Source organism: Aptenodytes patagonicus, chromosome 1 (genome assembly GCF_965638725.1).
Source record: "Aptenodytes patagonicus chromosome 1, bAptPat1.pri.cur, whole genome shotgun sequence".
Classification (NCBI taxonomy): domain Eukaryota; kingdom Metazoa; phylum Chordata; class Aves; order Sphenisciformes; family Spheniscidae; genus Aptenodytes; species Aptenodytes patagonicus.
The window spans coordinates 203,287,786-203,309,279 of NC_134949.1; the positions used below are offsets into that span (position 1 = coordinate 203,287,786).

General features: G+C 46.4%; 1 long non-coding RNA gene across 1 annotated transcript in view; it reads right to left on the reverse strand.

The window, feature by feature from the left end:
* Positions 1-1,560: 1,560 nt before the first annotated feature.
* Positions 1,561-21,494, reverse strand: part of LOC143174128 (uncharacterized) — a 31,763-nt gene continuing 11,829 nt past the window's right edge. The window contains exon 3 of the long non-coding RNA XR_012997913.1: positions 1,561-1,620. This is a non-coding gene — a long non-coding RNA (uncharacterized LOC143174128). The remainder of the gene's footprint in view (positions 1,621-21,494) is intronic.

Here is a 21,494-nt window from a genome sequence, read left to right on the forward strand (position 1 = left end):
CTACTGAATGCTCATGACAGCCATGTGCAGAGGACCTTGAGGGTCAGGAGGCCGTGACAGGAGCTGTACAAAAGCTCTAGATAAGACCAGCTTTCCTCCAAAATGCCTGACATCCAGGAACACAGTAACCGAGTTTGTTCATTTGAAGTGCAACAGTATGGGACAGTACGGGATTGCTCCAAGGAGAGATGTCAAGCCTGGGACCTTGGCTGGGATCCACCGGACACGAGGGGGGCATGCCTGCAGCAGGGCTAGAAGTGCCTGTGCTGTTAATCTGCTGGTGGAAAGGGGTCTTGCTGCCTGCCTGCCAGCCTCTCACCAGCATGGGGATGTCTATGCAAGGTGATTTTGCAAAACTGCAGGGGCAGAGATGACCAAGCAACCTGAGCTAGGTGTGAAGTAAGGCATCACAGGATAGTGGTGAGATGGTCTGGCACATGCCTACACAACCCCCCCAAAACCAGCAAACTCTATATCCAATGGATTTACTGTAGCTCAAAGGAGAAGTATTTACTAAGACCACCTTTTTTTTTCCTTTTTAAAGGAAAAAGTGGTACCTCATCAAAAGATAGTGTAAGGGAAACAAACCCAATACAGTAAAGCCGCGGTGTCAGGAAGTACACAACAAACCCACATCCCATCAGAACTAACCCGCTTTTAGCTTTGCATCCAAAAATATTAGTCCATTTATTGCCCATTAAAAATTCCCTTTGTTTCTTCTCAGTTGTGGTGCATGCTTGAGATGTTAAAGCTGGCATTGTCAGTCTTTAAAGTAATGTTTGAGATCTATTTACTCATTAACTTTCAAATGCAGGACACTTTCAAAACCTTTTCCTAAGGGCATCCCTGTGTTCTGTTTGAGAGTTACTGTTGTTTTCCCACCTACCTTGAAGGGCTGTTTACAATACCATCTCTCCCTTTTAAGCCCCTTTTCCTTTCATGTCTAACAAACGGTGTTAAACAGAACACAGGGGGAAAAGGCAGATCTCACATATTATAATCATCTACAGTTAACTGAAGAAATGCTTTGCAATTAGAGGTCTCATTTTGTAAATTAATGCTCAAGAAGCTTTTTCCTATGTATTTTTCCAGATAAAACCTCTGTCCTTCCAAGCCCCAGGTTTGTATGGATAGTAACTCAGATAAAGGGTTTCTAGAATTGATCCTGTGAGTCAATGTGCACTATGTACAGTGACTGGGCTGCCACAAAAATGATTTTTCTTAAGAGACCCTACACAGAGGGATGTCTGTAGATGTACCCACAGGAATGTGGGCAGTATTGAGATGTTGAACTATGACAGAAAACGTTACATTTCAAAACTGGCCACTGTTCGGTGTTTTTTTTACAGGATGCCTTGATGCTCTTTGTGCCCTATACCTGAGCACTTTAAGACTGTGAATATATTTATCTTCACAACTTTTCTGTGGGGTGGGGTGGGACTCCACGTTATACAGATCTGAGAGGCTATCGTTTGATGAGCACTTCTTTCAGCAGCAGCGCCAACATAAGCATCGCCTGATTTCCCCTTCCCCTCTCCCACCACTCACTCACCTCTCAGCTGTGCCAGTTTCAATGCTGTGTGGGAAACAAATCACAGAACACATCCAGGTTAAAAATAGCTGAAAAAAAGAGAGAGAGAGAAATGAATTCCAGAACCTGGACTGACGTCCTACATGTACATCCAAAGCCAATACAACAGAACCTTTTTAGCTCAGGTTCAATCTGTCTGTCCGGCTCCATCAATAATTTTTACCTGATTTCACATAGGACAGAAAGGTAGAAGTTTCAAAAGCTATCGATTTCCTTTCTAAATTTTGTGCAAATTGATGGCCGGGTGAGAGAGAGACCTTAATTAGAGAAATGCAGCCAGCAGCCAACTGGCTAGTGAGTGTGTGCACGCTGGCTGACCATGTATGCATTAGCTGGTCAGCCAATATATACATACCTCACTGCTACCCAGTGAGGAGTCTTAGAGCATATAGGGAGGGGAGAGTTGGACTTGTTGCAGCTATTTTATTTTAGGAGGAGGAGGGAGAAAGACCGTGACTATGAAGCAAGGGTCACAGACCCACAGGAAACCAAGAGCCATTAGTTCCACTGCTCACAAAGCAATTTGTTTCAAAAAAACACAAAATTCTATAAAATAAGACCTCTTCTGCCAGTGAGCCTGTAAATCAAGTGAATAGTTTCTCACCCAATTTGGGAGGAAGCTGAGAGCTCAGCCTCAGATTCCTGTTCAGACTCCAGCAACCACTTCTGCTTTTAGCACTCCGAACACCAATGGAAACCACGGATACTGATTCCTTTCCCATACTCAAATGTCACTTAAAGCCCTTGTTTCTCCTGAATAACTCTTTTAAGCACTTGCTTCATCTCTGTTCCTAACTGCCTCCTTTCTAATCTACAACAGTTTGACAAGAGCTCTGCTCCATTCTCTTCTTTCGTATCCTTTGTGCCTCCCCTCTGGCTGATGAACGGCCTCAAACTTTGCTACAGGGCGATACACAAAATATCCAGCACATTGTATCTGAAACAGATGAGCATTTTAGTGCGAACAAAAGTTGGCTCTTCCTGTCCACCTCTTCTCAGGGGAAAGGGACCTTGGGTCTCCTTGCCACTTTTGCTGACCTGCAGAGGGGACCGGGTGGGATGGGAGCCACAGGGTGGAACAGGAGCCATGGGACACCCTATGAGCCATGGCTGTAGCCCATGGACAGAAGTGGAAGGGTCTTTATGTTCCTGTGCTCATGTCTTCTTTTCAGCAGCCCTCCCAAATGAGAATCTTGCCATCAGCTCTCCAGCATTTCAGGGTGTGCCCTCTGCTGTGCCCAGGGGACCAAGTGCCAAGCACGCAGCGTCTGGTTGTACATAAGGGATGCAAGCTGAGCTGTGTGGCTGCTTGCCTCTCTTCTTGGGAAGTCTCCGTGTCAGAAACAGACACTGTCTTTGGTAGGGAAAGCTTTAATCAGAACAAGTGTCTGATAGAAACTGGGTCTATTCCTACCATTTGTGGGTTTCTGTAGCCTTTGCTTTCCCCAGTAGCAGAAATTATCGTCACCATAGGCTTTGGGTTTCTACAGGTGGGAAACCAGAGGTTTTGGGCAGCTGGGGATTTCCCTGGTGCGGGAAATCCCTGGGTAGCAATAATCCAGTATAATGGGCTCTGTGCCATTCCCCCTGCTGACACCCAGGAACATTACTGGGAGTTGCACCCAGTGTGATCTGTTTGCAGATACTCCAGTCTCACCACAGGTATGGAGCAAGGTGTGATGGGAAAGACCTGAGACAGCTCCCAGGGGATCTGCCTGCATTAATTCCCTTGTCATTGCATACCTCTGGGTCTGCTCCAGTCCGCGCACGGGGGTAGCTGCTAGAGGTCAGCTCAGCTCCTGCAAGAGAAGCGTCTTCATAGACCCTCCTAGCACTGATTTCACTTCCAGAACTAGTTTCTGTAGGGATTTTTTTTTTTTTTTCCCAAATGGAAGAATATAGCCATTATGCAAAGGTGCCACTGGGGACCTGTAAAGGAGATCTAAAGCAGAAGCTAGAGCTGCCTTGCTGGAAAGGAGTGCTAGAAGGTCCCATCCCCTCTCCTCACCAGACACAGGAGCATAGGAGGTACTGGTGAATCCTTACCAATGTGGAGCAGCCTCATGCAGAGCGGACCAGCCCTTACACTGCTGTAAGTGATGTTAGGATCTGGCTTTATCTTTGGGCAACTACAGAACTTCGGGAAGTGGTGGCAGGGGGGAATGATCAGAAAGCTGGCAGAAATTGTGTAATTGGTGTATCAAAGGCCCTTCTCCTCTCCTCCAGTCACATTTTAACAGTACCCTATTTTATTCTACGTGTCAGTAAACAACAAAATCATTACTGATAAAACTTGCCTTAAGCAACAAGACACATGTGAACAATAAAGCTCTAAGAGCCACATTTTCAAAAGTGTGTGTGCAGAAATGTCTATTGTACAATGTATAAGCAGCATGTGGTCTGGATGTGGCAAGCAGCAACGGGAGAGGAAAAGGGGAACAGATGGAACCTGTACATGAGTGACAAGAGCGGACGTAGTCTCAGATCGACTTTTGTAGTGTGCAGAGGCTGAGCTTTTGAAAAGCCTTAAATAATAACCACATTTTAAGGAGGACTGCACTAATGGGGCATGCAGATAAGCGCACCGAATGGTGAAACTGCAGAGGACACAGCAGTGGAGACAGTGATATATACAGAGCATATGAAAAGTTCAGTCTGACACGCCAGCCATGCATACAATCAAAGGTGTGCACATTTTAGAAACATCAGCCTCCCTGAAACCTCCATGACTTAGCAATAAAACATCAGGAAATGATAAGTCGGGGTCAGAAAGGTCTGAGAATTCCACACAGCTGAAATAAAGATTGAGCAAGAGGAATTAGCATCAAGAAATGAGATTCAGATGTTTAAAGCTGATTGTCTGAACCAAGTTAATATAATGCACCATGTTTCACTTCAGAACATTTGGATCATGCAGCTGGGAAGCCCTTCCCATGATTGTGAAATGCAGCAGCTTGCTGTATCTGAGGAGGCTGGGATAGATGTGTCTGCCTGGACACGAGCAGGCTATAAATGATGAATTGGGATTACCGCCTTTACTGTCCCACTCCAGTTTTACCAGTTCCCTGGGCTAGTAGCACAGAAAACAAGCCCGGCAGCAAGGCTATATGAAGCTCCTACCTTCACATATGCTGGACTTGCCCTCTTTCTCCATCCATCTCCCCATGGACTGAAAATGCTCACTCTCTTTTTTCTGACTGGGAAGCACTCTGATAATCAGCATCCCTTGCTCTCTTACTTTCAGCATATTCAAGAGAACACCTATTCAGCTATCCAACTTTTCCATGGGAAATTGTCCTCTCTCCATCCCTTCCGCCAAGTCTAGTGTTGGAGTTCATGGTTCTAGAAGACTATATTTACAAACCTGCAACGGTATGAGACAATCACATTTTCACTCCTCTTCTCACATACACAAAAGGAAGCCTTTACCCATATTAATGCAGTCCAGCACAATGACCACTGTGTGGGATACTGCAAGTCTGCAAAACTTGCATACTTTCAGTGCTAAACTTTTTATTCAGGTGAATCTCAGACAGGTTTATATCAACTTACAGATACACATGTATTGCATAAGCTCCTTCAGCCTAGCAAAGTAATCCAAGAGTCTGAAAGTGCCCACCTGAAAACCACACCTTGTGGGGAATGAGAATCCCATTGGTAAGAGGGTTTTGCAGGCTGGCAACTCATTTGGTTCGTAGCTTTGTTAAATTATACTGCTGGTGGGAGTGGCTCTTTCCTGGGATGAGATAACACACTCAGCAGTCCTTGGGTGAGAAACTAATTAACTGGAGACGAGCGTAGATTCTGTAACAAGACTCCTTCGTGCATTATCTGCTCATGGTGACCATTTCTCGATTGGGGTGATGGGTGTACAGAAAACTTAGACAATAAAGATATTAAGCTCTCATATTGCAGATCTTTTCCCCTGCTCTATTCACAGGTGTTTTCATGGCAACTGGACATGCGTACAGCCATTACGGGCCAAAACTCACTCTGGTACATCTCTAGTGAAGCTAAAGACAAATTTGACACTGTGATTTCTGTTGTGAACAAAACAGACCAGAGCGTGTTGTCTCCCCGTCAGCAAGTGGCACAGCAGAGCTCTTATATATGGCAAGCTCCCCTCCCACAGCCACCCCCCAGACAAAAAAGGGTGGCCGGCCCAGAGGAACAGCATCTCAGAGAGGGCTCAAAGCCAAAGGGCAGAGCTGTGCCAGGGGATGCTCGAACCTGGGCCTGAGCCTGTGCCCTCTCCTGGGGCAGATACAACCAGGACAAAGTCACTTGTTTCACAGTATCTCCAGCACTTGCTGATTTCAGAAGACTATGTGTAACGTTCAGCGTCTCCTATCACTTGAAGCTGAAGCGCACTGCCCGAGTTTTCCACCCATGCTATGGGAAGTTGGTTGGGGTTTGCTCTGTTGCTGATGGCTTGAAATTTCCATTTGCAGCTCCTTCCCATTTCCTTTTCAGACATGCATCATACAGACCCAGAGAGGCTGCACAAATTTACCAAAATGGTGAGAAGAGAGGACATTCCTTACCACAATGAAGCTTTTAATGTGCCTAGTCAACAATGAAGCAGCAGAGGCAGACCTGGGCCAAGCACTCCCTGATGTCCTGTCAGGTGCCTGCACCCACACCATGCAGATATGAAACCTGGCGCCGATGGCTACGTGAACTTCGCGTCCCATCCCTCCTGAGATGCCACCCGGCATACTCAGACATCAGCACTTAGGGGCTGGGAAGCATGCTGGGGCATTTTTTGGTTTAAAATTTGCAGCACTGCTGCTGCCTCATAGAGAGTTGGGTCATTTGGCTTGGGGAAGAGTGGCTGGAAAGCTGCCTGGCAGAAAAGGACCTGGGGGTGTTGGTCGACAGCCGGCTGAACATGAGCCGGCAGTGTGCCCAGGCGGCCAAGAAGGCCAATGGCATCCTGGCCTGTATCAGAAATAGTGTGGCCAGCAGGAGTAGGGAAGTGATCGTGCCCCTGTACTCGGCACTGGTGAGGCCGCACCTCGAATACTGTGTTCAGTTTTGGGTCCCTCACTACAAGAAGGACGTTCAGGTGCTGGAGCGTGTCCAGAGAAGGGCAACGAGGCTGGTGAGGGGTCTGGAGAACAAGTCTTATGAGGAGCGGCTGAGGGAACTGGGGTTGTTTAGCCTGCAGAAAAGGAGGCTGAGGGGAGACCTCATCGCTCTCTACAACTACCTGAAAGGAGGTTGTAGCGAGGTGGGTGTTGGTCTCTTCTCCCAAGTAACAAGCGATAGGACGAGAGGAAACAGCCTTAAGTTGCGTCAGGGGAGGTTTAGATTGGACATGAGGAAAAATTTCTTTACTGCAAGAGTGGTGAAACATTGGAACAGGCTGCCCAGGGAAGTGGTTGAGTCCCCATCCCTGGAGGTATTTAAAAGACGTGTAGATGAGGTGCTTAGGGACATGGTTTAGTGGGTGGTGGTGTTGGGTCGACAGTTGGACTCGATGATCTTAGAGGTCTTTTCCAACCTTAATGATTCTATGATTCTATGATTTACTGCTAATGGCGAAAGAGACTGCATGCGTGCTGGGGTGGCATATATCCCTGTGTGTCCCCGGCACAGGATGAGACCTCTAGGAGAGATCATGTGGATATATATGAAACACATCCCTGATATAAGCAGGTGTACTCCCACTTCATATGTGGACCACTTGGGAAGGCAGGACTTGCTGCCTGGAGCCCATACCTGCCCACAAGCCTCACGGTCCTGAGACCTCCTAGCCATATGGCATCTACCTGTGTCTGGGGACCTCCTAGCCATATGTCACCCAACTGTACCTGGCAGAGAGCTGGTGGAGCCCACGGCACCATCCTACCTTGCTGCAGCTGTGCACAAGAGCTTTAGTTGTCTCCAGCAGCTCCTTTCACCCCACCCCATCAGCACAGAGAGTGAGTGGTGCCAGCCACATCGCAGAGGAGCAGGACATGAGGTATCTAAAACAAGAGAGGGATTTTACCCCCCCTTTGCTTTCCCCTTGCGCCCCCATATTGCACCTGCCATTAGAATGACCAAAATTATTCAGTGATGTCATTCATCAGCCATAGAAAAGCTCAAACCAGGCAAGTTCCCTGTGGAAATCACCTGAAGAAACAGGCTTGCCTCAATGCTTAGAAGAACATCCCTGACCTGTTACTTCTCTCCCAGGCCTGTGATTCACTGCCCACTCAGCACTGGCTGACGGCATTTCGGGTGCCTTGGGATAAGAATCATGTTATTCTTTGCTTGGGTCCAGGAAGGCTCTGATGTGCATTGGAATGTCTCCGGCTTGTTACAACTGAAGTTATTGCTAATTTTGGGGGGGGGGTCGTGGGGCATTTTCATGCATTGCTTTTTTATAGAGGGCCACAAAGAAATCAGTGAACACCTTGGCATGGTGCTTTCCTTGCCTAAATTTGCATCAAGCTTGTTTACAGCCAGCAGGCCAGGAGAAAAGGGTCATTTATAATATGCACTGTAGCATTGCTCGCCTGAATTTTAGGAGTCAGCAACTTTGATAAATTCTTGACGCAGCTTGCAGACACAGTTAAGAATGTCTCTTCCGCCTACTGCAGGAAGCTGGTCACTGTATCAAAGATCAAAGTTGCTCACACCAACGCAGGAAGGTTATATACAAGCAAAAAGGAACTACAAATGCTTGTATTTGGATGCAGGGTTTTGCCACTGTGCACGTATTGGTCTCTAAATTTGACCATAAACCGCTTGAATCAATTTAGAAAAAACCCCCACTTGCTGCAGCACCACCCAGATTACTCACAGACTAATCCTCCTGTTGCAGAGACAAGATACTCCGTTATCAAGATGTTTGATATGACTTCGGAAAGATGGGTTTATCAAAAATCGTATTAGCGACTTATTTAGAGAGTGCAATGACTTTAAGTGGCTGTGCTTTAAAAAGGCTAACAAAAGAGTACGAAATCTGAAATGGGCATATATCGCAGGGAAGTGATTTCCCTCTGTTATACATACAGTATCTGCAGAACAGGCAAATGTTTATCAGAAACTGAAGCTCATCGAATCAGTTAATTATTTCACAGAAATAAACTAAGAGAAGGCTTTTTATACATCTACAAAAATCACAAAGGTAGACAGGACGTTTTCAGAAGTTGTTCCTGAAACCAAGCGTCCCTGGGATAAACCATAGCTAGGAATTACTGTTAAGAAACTTTTGGTCGGCTCTGGCAGTTTTGATGCAAACCTAACTGCTGCCGGAGTCACATGCGCAACTGCTGGACTGCCACGGGAGAAAAGACCGGCAGGGGAAGGCAACCGAGTGTGTCTCCCCTCTCTTCTCCTCTCTCCTCCCCTCTACTACAGGATAGGAAATCTGAGAAAAGACAAATAAACCAGATTTTTAAATTGTTTCAGTGGCTCTAGCGGGCTCTTGCACACAAACAGGATTCACGAGCATTTTGGGTTGATTTCCTTTCATTTCTGGGCTTTCTGCATCCCTGCTCTGTTCTGCTTTACTATTCTCCAGCTCCCTGTACAAACAGGATCTTTCCTCAACAATGTTCTGCCACATCATCTTCCTTCCTTTGTATACAGGCTGATACTGCGTGTTACACACCACGCAGCTTCCTAAGGCACCTCGTTTCTCAACGCTAGCAAAAACAGGAACCAAAAGCAAAGCAGCAATAAAACACTAAATTCTCGCCGTAGTTTAAAATTGAACCCTTGAGAGTTTCCGATTCAAGATGACTTTTCAGTTAACGGATTTTTTCTAGTTTAATGCTTGGGGGGCCACACTGCAGTATACGTGCAAATGAGGCACTCGTACTTTTTATCAGATTCAAATGCCTCTCCGGCGAGGTCTGCAACACTGACCCACGCTTTTCCTCCTTTTTTTTTGGTGTTGAAAAGTGAAGCCAGCTGAGCAAAGTGCACATTGCTTCACTGTTCACCTCTTTTCTCCCATCGTGTAAGGCTTGCTGTCTGATTTTTTGCTCCAGGGAGATTAGATAGCATGTCTTCAGGGAGAAGAGAAAACCACAGGGTGCACTGCACATTGCACAAATGCTCTTGTTATTCTGAGGCCTGAAGAAATGAGGAAGGAAGCTTGAGGCTGGTGGTTTGGCAGGTGTGGGGCCTTTTTACACAGACATCTGTTTTAAGTGGTAGCTCTGGGCTCGGGGATGAGCAGGGAATGCCTGTCACCCCCACCCCTTCTCTGTGTCATGACACAAGGGGGTTTGGGCTCCCAAAGAAGCAATGTCACCCACTTGCTTAAGCTGTGCTTTGGGACTCTACTGTCTCCTGTTTGTGGCGCAGGGCTGCAAAGTGAGACAATTCCTCCCTGCAAACTGGCAACTGGGTAATGCGGCTGCTCCTCTGCTGCCTGAGACCAAGGTGCTGCTGCTGCCGCACCAGCATGCACAAAATGGATGGGGTTAGAGTACAAAATGGGTGAACGACAACATGTACGCTAAGCTCGACGCAAAGACCTGATGGAAATGGTTTGGATGCTACCACGTACACCACATCAAAATAAACTTTTCTAATCCCACTAGATTATTTCTAGCAGTTTAGGTAACACGGCTAGTGATCCCATTACAGTTTTGAATGAACTGCTTCGTTTGGCAGGATGTTACGGCACACTCTCCGCTAAGCCTTGCACCATGTTTGAAGGAATTCATTAGTGCTTGGTGGTTAATTATCTATGGAATAACATATCTAGGATCCCCACCTTTCTAGAAACAATCTAGAAAGAAACTGCAGTTTTTAGGGCTGGATCCTACTTTGCTAAAACACACGTGGGGAGGAAAAAAGGGTTTGCATAATATCCTCCCCGGTGAGGATTCTCCAGGGCAACTAAGTGTTGAGCCACATTGTTATTTTAAATGACAGTAAGTTCTTTCTCCTGTAGTTCACTGCCGACTTTAATGACCATTTAGCAACTTAATTGTCTTTAGGACTGCTATTCCTCTGTAACAGATTGCTAAAATTGGTCAGTGAATTCAGAAGTTACTAGGAGAAGGGCAGATATGCAGAAAAGCACAGACCGAGACATACGTATATAGCTGCCCACGCGATCACAGGCCCTCATTTCCATAAGAAATCAAGCTGAAGCCATTTTAAGGTGAGGGACTGTGGTTAATCCCTCCCAACACACTCATTAATACATCCCAAAACACGTCTCCTTGTCCACCAACAAGGAGAGTCAGTCAAGTACCTCTTTAGTCTGGGTAGGAGAGGAGCTACAGTTTCTGAGATGGGCTTCATGGGGACGGACTGCTGGGCTTTATGGCTTCTTCGGAGGTTTTAAGCTGTGCTGTGCTGATGTGCCTTCATTCAGAGCTGAGCAAGGGGTAGGCGACATGGTGGGAGAACTCAGCTCCTGTCTTTGCTTCATGTTGCAAAGGACAGAATAAAATCTGCTGATGTCCACACCAGAATGGGCAAAATCCTGGCAAAATGAAGGGCTACACAGCATTTTGACATTCTTGGAAAGGAAGACAGAATTTCTGACATGAAGCATCCTGCTCCTATGCTTAACGTGGTCTCTGGAGCCACCACACCATTTGTGTTGGTCACCTGTGAGGAGCACCACTGCAGCGCTCACAGAAATCTAATAAACTTCAGAGTTGGACTCCAAAATAAAATTGTTTTGTTCTGAGGATTAAAAGAAAAAATAAGAAAAGCAAGTCACACAAGGAAGCCTGCTGTTCCAGCTTTGGTATCTTAATTTTCTTTTTTTTTCTTTTTCCTATCTGACAAATATCAGCATGACAGCAAACAGAACCTTCCCAATTCACATGGCAGCACAGCTTAACTGTGCCGGTTAAGTGGTGAATCGACACTTTGCTCTAGCATGGCCCTAAATTGTACCATTAACATGTGGTTATAGTCAGAGAACACATTCGGTAGGAAATGGCACCTTGTTACTTCCCAGATTATCTGCTCCCTATGGGGTAAATATTTTAAACATCATGCAGGCTTTTAGCAGCAACATCCCTATTAAAGTAAATGGGATTTGAGTGAGGGTAAATCCAAGCGCGCAGTGCTGGGACGTTATACCTATAAATCTTCTGTGTCTTACCCTCTCTGCTTTATTCGCTGACAAAAGACAAGTGTTTGCTGCCTTTGTAAGGTTCATAAAGCACAAAGGGAGGGTGTGTGCTCAGCATTGCTTCCTGTAGCGCTGGCTGCAGCTACAGTGCAACAGCCCGAAGCAGGAAGGACTCGGAGGGATTCCTCAGCTCCTCGGCACAGGCTGCAGCCTTACCAGTGGGATGAATCTGGCTTTTGGGTGCAAGGAGTCCAGTTCACTTCTGTGCCGCAGTTACACAGTGACAAGGTTACTTTTATAACAGCAACTGCCTTTAGCCAGGAAGTATTTTAGGCAACAACTACCTTACAGGCCCCTTCAAGGTTATTGAACATGTGTTAAGCAATTTTTGTGTAAATTTTGTCTTTTGCTTGTATCTATCCCATCACAGTAGTGGTCGGTAAGTGCCCCAGTTTACATAACAACAAAGGCTGGGAAAGGCCCTTTCCTTAGGACAGCTACCTTAAAACAAGTAACTTGAGTTTGAAAAAAATAGCCTGCTCTCTGGTAGGCATCGTTTCACGGCTTAATACGATAAATGTAACCTACGTGTGCACGGTATGTCAGGCAGTGTTCTTTGTTACTGCACTAGATGGCGCGTGGCCGTGCCTGGTAGGGGGGAGAGAAGGGAAAAGATTTAATTCAGTGTGTAACTGGCAGCGCTGCACTCCTGCCTCTGATGTGCCTTTAACAATCAGAGTGGATCTACGAGTTAATGTTTCAAGGGCGAGAACCGAATTTCCAGAATCAGGAATGCCCAGCTGAAAACAGCTTCATTTTCAAAAAGCTGAAACTTTTGCCTGAAGAGTACCCTTAAATCAGCAGTGGGGCAAGATTGGTAGAAAAGAGCTTTATTAGACCAACCTATTTCCTAGGCAAAACAATGCTGTCAGAGACACAAGTTCTTCAAATCTGAAACAGGCCTGAAGAAGGGCTTATGTCTCTGCAAGGGTGTCTGCTTTCTACAACGTGGTCAGCTGGTCTAGTAAAAGACCTTATCTCTTCCTATAAATTCTGCCTTGCTTATAGCCTGACACTATCACTGCTGCAACACTACTGAAACAATGTCCAAAACTTTGTGTCGCTCTTCAAAAGGCAAGCCATAAGGTTAATTTGTGTTCTCACTTTCCCTGGTGTAAACCGTGGCATAGCTGTCCTCTTTTGTTCTTCTGTTAACTATTTATGCTTTGGACGAGAACAAGACCCAGCTCTGCCCCGAGGCACTTACTCTCATGGGATAACATTAAATCACCCTCGCGGGGTGTTCGCAGTGCACGTGCAGTAAGAATCTGCTCCTTTCTTGCTTGGGAGAATGGGCATTAACTCTGCAAGGTCTCAGACATGAATTGCAGAAGTACCTGGATCCATTAAAGATGTTACCGGTTTCCTACCACACACACCAACAGCAAAGCTTGCCAGGGCAAGGTTTGGAGGAGTTGGGTGGCCAGCTGGTGGTAAGCACGCGGCTCCCTCAGCAGCTCGGGGGCTGAGCGAATGTGCAGTTTCACAACTGGCCTAAGCTGACCTACAGCTGGGCTCCTGCCAAAAGGCAGCTCTCTCCCCTCTGCTGACACTTGTGCTCCTTTGGCTGTAGGGTCTGCAGCGCCGGGGGCTGATTGGTCTCGCGACAATCCTCCCCTCCTTTTTTTTTCTTCCCTTTTGGTAGGGTTAATTTTCAGTCGGCTCAGTTTGCTGAATTGGCTGGCCGAGTGGCTGGGTGGATGCTGGGGCTGGCACAAGGAGATGGTGGTGGGTGCCGAGATGGAAAGTGCAAGACTGGCCTTTCTGACAGCAGTGTGGACTCCAGCTGGCAGGAGTCAATGAGGGCTGTGCACCTGCAGTGGGCTTCTGCAGTACCCTGCAAACCTCCCCAAATGCTGCGGGGGGTCGGGGCAGGCAGCTGCCTTGGGATGGGATGCAAACATTCCTCTGCTCCTTTGAACACAGAGAAAAGGGATTTAACAACCATCTGTTAAAGAATGGTGCCACGAGAAAAAAGCATCTGATATACATGTAAGTGAGGGGTTTTCCTGTGGTATTTAGGCCTAAGGTGTTTGCTATTTTACCATCCAGCTAAGCACCCAACCTTCAAATACGTTCAGTGCAACACATGCACTAGATTTAACACCTGCTGCACTATGGTTATAGCTACAATAGCAGCTTATACCCCGGCTGTATCAGCCACCAGTGCCACAACACAGGCAACACTCTCTCCAAGGAACAAAATGATGCCCAAAATCAAGTGGCTTTCCTTGTTGTTTAAAGCTGATGGCTGTTCCTGATGGGAGAGTGTATTTGTGGTAGGTGCCTGGCTTGGGGGAGGGAGCCTGGTGAAGTGCCAGTGCTGCAGCTGCATGGGGAGCTGTGGAGAAAAGGACCTAGTGCTCACACTGATAAAGGAAAACGAGGGCAAACACTGGCAACCGGCTGAACAAGAGGCCCCCCAGCATTCCCTGAAGCGAGAGCTCATTCCTCCCTTATGTGTCAGGTTTGTGTGGCCACTGTAAGATGAAGCTACATGGTAAGACAAGTTCTGCCAGGGTTAAGCCACAGCAGCCTCTCCAGTAACCTTCCCCTGAAGCAAAGGAGGATTAGAGACAAGATGTTAATGGGAGAGGAAAATCAGGGTCATAGGGTGGATTATAATCAGTTCTGTAGGAGAGGCAGGTCGCTACTTAACTTTCTTATTATGTATTTCCATGAAATGCACCTCCATGCCTTTGATCAGCTCACTCAGCTACCTCGGCTTCCAAGTGCAGTTGTCTCAGCTAACTCATTTGGTTCCCATTTCCCCATGCTATCACTCAAATTTAGTAAGTTGAAACATCTGGATGAACCCAGAAAAAGCTGCAAGTGATATCCTTACTGTATCTATTCCAAATAGCCTATGCTTTGAAAATCACCGTACATACAACACTTCTCTGCACCTAGCCACCAGTATCTCCTCAGCTCAGGCTCCTGATTCTGGGTCCCGCTCTGCTGTTCTTTCACTCGGTCGCTGTTGGGCTCCCAGGGTTTAAACCTATCTTACTGTCAGCATATATTGTTTGAATTCCAAAATTGTTCCTATACTTCTCCCCCTCTAATAAACTTACGTCCCATTAAGAAAGAACTGTTTGGGCTATAGAGAAATGCTGCCAACTACTGTAACAGGAAAACATTACAGCTCCCTTTTGCCCAAAAATATAGTTTTCTTGCTGTGGGTAAATAGCTATTCCAGTTCTTCTGGGAGCAATAATCATGGCCCTCTCTTTCTCCAAAGGGAGCGTGCAGTCCTCCGTCCCAGAGAGAAGCTCATTTCCACAATGCATGTCCAGACGGCATCAGCCTCTGCCCAGGAGCGGGGGGAGCAGAGGACGAGGAGACTGGCAGAGAGGAAGCCAAGAGGGACGCTCCAAGGAAGTCGCTCCTGCAACAGCATCACATGACAGAAGCTAAAAAAGCAGTTCTCCACCAGAATGGCACTCAAAGGACTTCGTCTGGGTTCCTCTCCTCCCAGGAAGGGATCTTACTTGGTTTCTTCTCCCTCTACTCTGTGCCCTGGAACCTGTAATTCTGAAAGCGAGTCTGTCCATGTAGATGTCTGCAGAGGCAGATGGTGTCTGGGGATCCAGAGACCTGAGCTGTGTTTCATGCGGTGCCATCTCATTTCTGCGTCTTGAGGCAAGTCCCCTTGCCTCTGCCATCTCCTTGCCTAGGTTTATTGCATCTGCTGCTCAGGAATGTCACGGGGCCCTGAGACATTCACTGTTCACCTAGTGAACAACAGGTTCGTTTTAGCTGGGGTTTCCAGGTACAAAATAAAATAACTGTAAAACAAGGAAAGTAATGCCATTTATCAAACTCAGTTATACCATGAAGAGCAGATAAATATATACCATAACCAGAAGTTAGTCCTCCAGCTACAGTCTGGTTTTTGTTTATGTGAGTTTTGCCCATAGGACCTCCTTCCTCCCCAAAATACACAGGTCTTGATCTTCCTGACTTTATTAAGGTGTCAACCTGTAGTAATTTCAAGGCAGCTACTCGAGTTCCATTAGTATCAATCTACTTTGAGAGCAACATTGGCCTCATTAGGCTTTACTTCGCTTCCTGCCCCACTGCTCATCAGCTAAGGGTTGGCTGAGATAACACCTAAGAAACAACGCTGGTGCTTAGAGCAAAAAATCAGGACAAGTGAATCCAATCCCAGCTCTGCCACTGACAAGAGACAAATCCCTGCCCCTTTTGTTTTTCATTTTCCTATCTGTAATGAGAGTAATACTGATATCTCTTACGGCAGAGGCACAACTGCTACTTCAGTTTGTAGAACACTTTGAGATGGTCAAAGCACATCTCAACAAAAGTACAAAGTGCTACTGGTGTTTCTAAAGTGTGTGATGCGTGCCCTAAACCAACCCTTTCTGACCTAACACTTTGCACGTCCAGTCCCCTATCACGTCTCTACTATAAAATAAGCTGTGTTTTGGGTGAACTATTTATTAAATATACAACTTTAAAATAAAAAAAAAGACTTTTGAAAGAGTCTGCTTGTTTTTAAATTGCTGCATATCGCAGATTTGGGCTAATCTGAGAACACCAAATGTATGGCCACAAGCACAGTTCATGGAAGACTCTCCAACCTTTCTATAGGTACGCATCATGTTTAGTGCAATACAGCCCAGATCCTTAGTGCTTCCACAGGCCAAGGAGCTCTGTAAGGTCTGTTGTCATAAAAACTACTTGCAGATCATGACAAAGCATGAACGAGCGGGTTATATAACTGACGAGCTAGTCACATCTTGGTAGGCATAAAAACATTTATTTTCTAGTCACCTAGCAATGTGACAACGGATTATACCTGCTTCTTTCAAGCCTTGCTGCAAAATGTGCTTTGTCTGTGGATGCTCTTCCAGCAACAAAGGGTGTACTGGAGAGGGGCACGTGGCTCTGGATTCCTACTGTGAGGCCCTGACTCTGAGGCTGCAGATTGCTGCTATCAGCAACACAATTTGTTTAAGGTATACCCACCTCCCTTCACAGCCCAGGCTGTGCATTCCCACATACTGCTGAACCCGACCTCCACCATGCTTTCTCTTTCACATCATTTTAGCAAAGCAACAGGATCTCCGGCACAAAGCAGGTTAACTGGTCAAGTCTGGGATGGGTGTATTTGAGCAGGTCCCTCAGCACTGTCCCCTCTTCAGCACCACGGGGTGCATGCAGTGTGCAGTGCTCCTCATCACTGACACGCCAGTGGCTGGGGAGCGTTTCCATGCTGGTCCTGGGCATAGGGTCTGATTCCCCCTCTCCCGCAGATGTGACTGCATTTACACGAGGTCTTTTGGACGTATAGAAAATGTGTATCATATTCCTACCAGACACTGCTGAAGCAGGAAATGCCTTAAATATATATCTGGCCTTGCACCACGCAATACCAGAGCTATGGTTGTCTGCAGCACGCCGAGATACGCATGTCCTGTGCTTATCCAGAACTGCTCCACATTGTCTGTGCACATTACAGCTCAGCCTCTCTGGGGAACGTTGTGTTTGCTGTTACATTTGCACACCAGCCAGCGCTTTGCTTTCTGGTCTATGAATGGTGTATCCAGAAATTGGCTGCTATGCTGGTATGATTCAGAGAGGATAATGCCGTCCTTTTCCCTGCTGTTTATTGTTTAGCAGGGGTGCCTAATTTCTGACTGTGCTGGCTTTGGCTGGGATAGAGTTAATTTTCTTCATAGTAGCTAGTAGGGGGCTATGTTTTGGATTTGTGCTGGAAACAGTGCTGGTAACACAGGGATGTTTTCGTTACTGCTGAGCAGTGCTTACACAGAGTCAAGGCCTTCTCTGCTTCTCACACCACACCACCAGCGAGTAGGCTGGGGGTGCACAAGAAGCTGGGAGGAGGGGACACAGCTGGGACAGCTGGCCCCAACTGACCAAAGGGATATCCCACACCATATGATGTCATGTTCAGCATATAAAGCTGGGGGAAGAAGAAGGAAGGGGGAGACGTTCGGAGTGATGGCGTTTGTCTTCCCAAGTATCCATTACACGTGACGAAGCCCTGCTTTCCTGGAGATGGCTGAACACCTGCCTGCCGATGGGAAGTAGTGAATTAATTCCTTTTTTGCTTTGCTTGCGTGTGCAGCTTTTGCTTTACCTACTGAACTGTCTTTATCTCAACCCACGAGTTTTCTCACTTTTACCCTTCTGATTCTCTCCCCCATCCCACCGAGGGGGGGGAGTGAGCGAGTGGCTGTGTGGTGCTTAGTTGCCAGCTGGGGTTAAACCACGACACTGACAAACAAAAGAGATGAATTCTGGGCAATTTAGCAATAATCAAGAGCAGGATGAGCAGGAAGGCTTTACAATATGTACAGTGCCGTGTGTAGGGCTCAACAAAGGCCTGCAATACTGGGCAGCTTTCTGACGCTGGGCCTTTACACTGCCACATTAAAGACAACAGCAACAAACCTCGTCTGCCCTGCAAATCGCACTCAGAGAGCGTAGAAACCTCCAAACTAGCAACAGAAAAACTGAATGGGAAGCCTATGACATTAAATACATGAAAGGGAAGCCTTGGGACTATGAGAAGGAATTGAGTACATTTAGCACAGAATGGGTACTCCTCAGGGGACTATTTAAAAATCATTGATTAATTTTGCCTACTAGCGTAGCTCTGTCAAAGTCAACAGAGACATCAGAAGTTTGTGTAGATGACGTTTATTCAGGTACAGAAGAGCAGAGCAAGACTCCACTTTGATCAGTCATCTGGCTCTGCCCCTTGGTGCAGAAATCCTTCAGAGATCTTTTGGGGTTTCTTTTGTCATTTGATGGACTTGACTCTGACATATGATATCATGCGAGTGGAGCTGTATAACTGAGGCAGGGCGGTAATACTAGGCGCAGTTAGGATGTGTGTGGCAGGGTTTATTTCATGCCAGAGCCATAACACATGGCATGCTCCCTACCTGCAGCGCAGCCCCAGGTAATCGTGCTCCAGGACCCAGGTGGAGAACCCGGGTCTGCATTACACACACAGAGCTCAGGACTGCGAACTGCACTGCCCTGCAGACGCCTGAGATGCAGACTGGGCTGCTATTACTTACCACAGCACATAAAGCATCCTGGCCCTCCCTCCCTCTGCATGCTTCCTTCCCTCCACCAGCCTCCCTCCTTACAGAGAGACGCCCCTCAGCCCCCAAACCTGGCTGGAGCAGTGATGTGGACAGGGCTGTCAGCATAATGCAGAGGAACGGTGGCAAGAAAGGGATGAGGCTACAATAAGGTAAATACTCTGCACCCTCTAGCCCTCTTGTTACTGTTGGGCCATAAGCTAAACTGTTTCAGCTAATTCATCTTAGTCCTAGATACAGGGTACGTGAAGGCATAGCCTGAACACAGCAGAGAAACCTCTAATATATAGTCTGCACTGGTGTAATGCTAGTTGTGTGCATAGAGTTCACTGAGCAAATGTAGATGTTTAAACTGTAGGTGTCCATTTGTGAGTTACTCACATTAGGACACCATTTTAAGTCAGAGAGAAATAGGCACTTTTGGCATACGATAGAAATTTACACTCAGTTGGGCTAAATTGTGCCTTGTAAACTCCTGCTGCTCCCCACTGACACTACAGGGAGTCAGGCATGGCTAGCTCACAGGTAAACGTCTGTACAACACACATCAAATGACGGGGCAAGATAAACCACATTTCGTACGGCTTTGTTTTGACACAGGGATGCTACACACTACAGGGCTGCTAGGAGCAGGGCTTCGCAGGGTGCCTCGTGGGGCACGCTCTGGCATGTAACCACAGAGGCCAGGGAGCCAGATTCAGAGGAGGAACAGGGAGACACGGTGACAGACACAGCAAAACCCTTTGGGAACATGGCCACTGAAGCAACCGTGACTTCATTAGACTTGCTCAAGATGCCCTCTAGCCTGCACCTTTCACCTCATTTAATGGTTTCTTAGCCTCAATCCCTTATAATTCTGAAATGAAAAAAAAAAAATCTCTTTTGACTCCTGTTTTCAAGCCAGGGCTGTTTGATTTGGAACACTGCATTGAAGTCTGTGCTACTGATTGATTTCAGGTTTATTATATTTTCCCCTTTGAAACATGCTACAGTAAAAAAAAAAAAATCTGTACATTTTGTCGTTTTTCATGTAACCCCCTCCCCCCCTTTTTTTTTTCAATCTTAGCAAATGCTCAGTCTTTTCCACTTCAATAGCTTGAAATTCTCCCTTGGGAGCCCTAAGCTCTTTAAATATTTTTAGGTTGCCAGATTTCTTATGTTCTCTCTCCAGGAAGCCAATTTTGTTTCTAAGCTCTTGAGAGTAGTCCAGCTTCATCTTTTGCGCACTCACTGCATCACAATAAAATGCTGCCTAATTGCTGCCTCAGCTGAGTCCCAAAGGTGCTGAAGTTTGTCTCTAGGCTACAGTTGTGGACAATAAACTCTTCTCAGACTGGAGTTAAGCCTTTTTATTATTTAAATCTGAGTCATGTAAAATTAGTTTACTAGCAAGTAACCCACAAAGATCTAGTATGGAGAGAAACTCCCACATATTGTTTTCCAACACGATGAGAGAATGATCAGATATAAAGATTTGCAAGCAGCTCGTAATACAAGATGTAATAGAAAGACCAACATTTAATTCAGCCAAAAAGACATGAGAATGTTTCTGTGAGCCTAGGAGTTACTCTCAGACCTTGGCTGTTTGGTGTTCTTTAGCTTCAAATTGAAACTGGCTGTATGAAAAACTCTCTTTTTTCCTGTAGCTTATCCATAACCTGAAATACCTATGAAAGAGGAAAGGCAGCTGTAGATAACAAATGCCAGATGAGCAAGAGCTTTCTGTTCTCAGTCTAGCACAACAGTCAGAGGATTCAGTGAGCATTTTGCTAGAAACCCATCAAGAATATACTAAGACTGGGTGGCCGCACCCCCGTCAAGCTTGAGAAGACCCCTGCAGCGAGGGACAAATGGACAAGACAGGGACTGAGAATGAACAAATCCTCTTTTTCTCACCAGGACCATATTCAGCCATCCTTAATAGCAGAAGACATCCGTACACTGCATACACAGGCATTTTCTCCCTTCATGTTCCTTTTTTCAATCTGTATTTTAAAGTGCTTATATTTCTGTTGTAAAATATGGCTTCTGATGATAGTGCGTACTCCATGGACATTAAGGTAGAAAGACTTATCAATCATTTTTTGAGACTCTAATTCCTTAAGACAACACTTGCTTTGGTGCTGTGTGCCCAAATCCACAGTCCTAATTAGGCAAAAATGAAGCTGGAAGAGATCTCTAGATTTTCTCAAAACGGTTAGACTGTCCTTTAATTAGAAAAGGTCAGGCATGATAGCAGAGACCTGACACAGTCTTTGCGGTGGTGTTGGCAGCACACCTGCAACCTGGGACACTCGCGAGTGAGGACAGCATACGTCCATGTCAGGGCAAGCCGATTCAAACAGCTCGTCGTACGGCTCCTTTTGTCAGCACAGAGTGCGTGCGTAACAGGCAGATGGATCCATCTGCAGTAACTGCAAGGAGACTGTTAAGCACACACCATACACTCACTGTGCAGAGACCCTCCTGTTGCTGAGGTCTCTCATTCCTCATTTACATTTGCCTTGATCACTTCTTGAGAACGTAATGGCAGACACGGCGTGGACCGCGGAACCTTCATTACTAATGGTGACGCATAAGACAGGAAGGATGCGCAGGTCTGAAGTCGATTTTGGCAGGCAGCAGTTAGAAAAGCTAGGACGCAATTTCAGCTTTATTCAGATCAATGGGAATTTTGCCACTGATGTCACTGGGATGA